The sequence below is a fragment of the Cupressus sempervirens genome, chromosome 1, assembly GCF_028749045.1.
Source record: "Cupressus sempervirens isolate cs-2001-9-10 chromosome 1, ASM2874904v1, whole genome shotgun sequence".
Classification (NCBI taxonomy): Eukaryota; Viridiplantae; Streptophyta; class Pinopsida; order Cupressales; family Cupressaceae; genus Cupressus; species Cupressus sempervirens.
In genome coordinates this window covers 504684025-504687548 of record NC_143118.1, presented here as the reverse complement: position 1 = coordinate 504687548, position 3524 = coordinate 504684025, and positions in this window count along the sequence as shown.

The window sequence follows — 3524 nt, the reverse complement described above, 5'->3', positions numbered from 1 at the left end:
TCTTATGTGCTTGGGATATGATCTTATGGATGATATTAATCAGCACATTTTTTTCAAGCATTGTACACAGTATGTTCATTTGTTTGATACCAAAATGATGATGACAATTATTTGATCAGCCACAAGGTTGCCACTGGATACAGACATTGGGCAGATGCTACAGTAAAATCTGCATTAAACATTGGTTCAGATAATTTGGTTATGCCATTTTAAATTAGAATACATGTTTTTTCCCTTCCATTAAACAATGAACCAAGAAAACTTAAGATGTGGATTAAAAGGAAAAGAACAACAAAACCAAGACACTAATGAACCAGACACCTCTTCTTTTTATGTGCATGTATTATGAGATTGCAACTTTTTAAGGGTCAGAATTTTTCTTGCAAGCATAATTGGGCATGGTGGTGGAGATTATTTTACGTGTAAAGTCATGCATAGATAATAGAAAAAATGATTATCTGCATAAGGTAGTCTTACCCCATGTGCTATGTAAGTAGGAAACTAGGGCTAATGATACAATTGGCGTTAAAGAGTATAATATATAACTTGATTTATAATAGGCCCCAAAGAAACTGTCATTCTTCTCAGGATTAACAACAAAATTGATTGGCCATATCAAAACAAAAATATTGAGGGCTTCTGAAATAGCCTTGAATCCATGTAGTGTCCTGCTCTCTTATTCATAGTTTCAAAGGGCTTTGCATTTTGGAATTCTGGCCAATTTGTTTAGCATTAATTGCACAAGCCCTAAAGACGTGCACTAAAGTCAGAGTTATTGCCTTTATGCAATTAAGACACCCCGATGCAAAGGTAGGAGTGTTACCATTGAATATAGACATGGTGCATAAGAAAGCACACAAGTTTATTAGTCCCTGCCATAAGGCAGCGAACTAATGTTTTCATTAGACCCCCTCAATTAATTTGTATGCTCAATTTTTTTACAACTCTAATGTGACAGTGAAAATATTTATAAAATCAAATTTTGAAGTCAAATTTCTTTTTTTTCATTGGCCAGTTGCCATTTTGCTAGGGTTAATTTTTATTTTTTAATTTAGAAAATAATTAATAAAGAACTATGAAGATAACAATGAAATAAATATCTACTCGGAGGTTTTGGAAGGAAGGGATAGTAGAATTAATTTGGAGGAAGTCATTGACTCGGCTTTGGTGATTCTAAGTGATAACACGAGGGAAATGGGGATGAACCTCCTAAACAATGCCTGCAACAGTATGGTGAACAATTTTTGGTCTATTAAATGGATTTTCCATGAAATATAAGAGATTAAGTTCAGGATGCAGGGGTAGGAAAGGACGAAAGGGGGGGATGGGAATGTCAGAATTAGCAAGCTGGATGCGAGGGTTACTGAGATTGGAAAAATAGTGGAAAGGATGGAGAGCTCTCTCTACAGCTTGGCTAACCAGAGCCTCAACATTATCAAAGGATTAAATGACAATATCATTCAACTGCACTCGATGATGGAGGAAAGCAATAAGGGGAAGGAGGAAAAGGACAAAGAGGAATCCAGGGTTGCAGATGAAGATGACTTCTTGTAGGTAGAGAGCCCGAGTAAAAGGAGATCGAACAAGAGGAAGAAGGAAGAGGAGGTATATCCGAATGATAGTCATTTGAAGACCGAAGCGAAAAAGACCATGGGAGAACTGGAGCTCAAGAATGCGGAGCTGGTCAAAGAGGGAAGAGGAGGTATATTTGATGATAGTCATTTGAAGAGTGAAGCGATAGAGACCATGGGAGAACTGGAGTTCAAGAATGCGGAGCTGGTCAAAGAAATGGTGCCTTGATTGGTGCTCCTTGTTTTTTGTCTGTGCCTTGACTTTTGGCTGTTTTTATTGTGTTTTTTTTTTCTGGTGGCCTAGTATGGCCTGTTGTGTTTTATTGCTTTGTTGCTAGTTCTGGACTTTTAGTAGTTTGTTGCTATTAACTAGTGGGTTTCAGGAACCACTATAAAAAACTTGTTTTACTTAATAAAAAACAATGAAATAAATATACTCTCATAATAGTTATAGCTTTGTACTCATTCTGACAAATTTGTCTATTGTCAGTTTGTCAGCTAGCCTTAAAATAAATGATCTAGAGTTGGATGGAATGTTTGAGATTTTACTCTATTTATGTGTCATTAATTAATTTTTTTAAATTTTTTTTGTGGATAACAATATTTTTCAATTATTCACGAATCTCTTATTGGGAATTGAAATGGCTCTTGCTCCTGTTCTTGCTCGAAAACTTGGATCTCCTGTTCGAAAATCTGGTTCTCCCGCTCATGGTGCTTCTGCTTCTTCAACGTTTGGTTACGTTGAGGTCTCTGCTCCCACCGGTCGTTTGGGTGGTGGAGCTGATTCATGGATTCACATGGATTTTGATCCACTCTCGGAATCCTTTAATAAGTTCCCTATTTGGGTTTGGCTTCCTAATCTTTCGATTCATCTTTGGCAGGATTCAGTTTTTGAAACTATTAGTAATGTTATTGGTGATTTCTTATATGTGGATGCTGACACTTCGGATATTCTCCATTCGACCTATGCATGCTTTCTTGTAGACTTGGATACTTCTAAGGGCCTTCCTGAGGCGATTTGCTTGGACTCCCCGAGGGGTTCTTGGACACAAATGTTGGATTTCGAGGGTATCCCTTTTCGTTGCAGGAACTGCCACTTGACGGGGCACATTGTTGCCCGTTGTGCTGTTGGGAAATCCAAGTCTAGACGACCACCTTCTTGGTGGTTTGGGGCCTCCTCTGAGCACTACACGGTGAAACAATCTTGGGTTGCTTCTGTGGATTCTAAGGTTGAGGCTAGCGTCCATTCTGAGTTGGTGGTTGAGGTGGATGCTTTGGTGAATTCCCTGGATGCTCCTGCGAATGCTGTGGCTGTGGATTGCGTTCTTTTGGTGCCGGTGGTTGAAGAGGATGCTTTGGTCTCTTCCCCTGCTTCAGATGATCCGCCTAGGGACCATTTGTCGTCTGATTATCATAGGGAGTTTGATGCGGCTTTTGTGTCCCCTGGATTCCTCGGGTCATCTTTTGAGGATTGGGTTGCTGAGGCAGCAAAGTTTGAGGATGGTTGGATTGCGGTTAAAAGGAAGAAGACTAAGTCTTCTGCTCCCCCTTTAGATATGATCCTTCGGTCGCGTAAGGACAATTTCAAATCAAAAGGAAAATCTTATGCTCCCTTATGCTGACTGGTTTTTTAGTGATGGTGAACTGGCCAAGTTTTTGGTTTGCTGGTAACTAGTTTGGGAGGTTTGTTAGGTTGCTTTGTTCCAGTCTGTCGACTTTCCAGGTTCTAGTGTTTTTATGGTTGATTTTTCTGGTCACATCTGTTGGTCTCAAGTCCCTGTAGAACCTGGTTTAGTTGTTTTGTTGGTTTCAGGTCTTCTTAAAACCTGAGTGTGCTTAATGGTTTATCTTTCTTTTTGTTGTAAAAGGTTTCGGGACCCCTTCAAAACCTGCTTTTACCTTAATCTAAAACAATATTTTTCAATTTCAGCGAATGGACGAGTTCTCCATTTT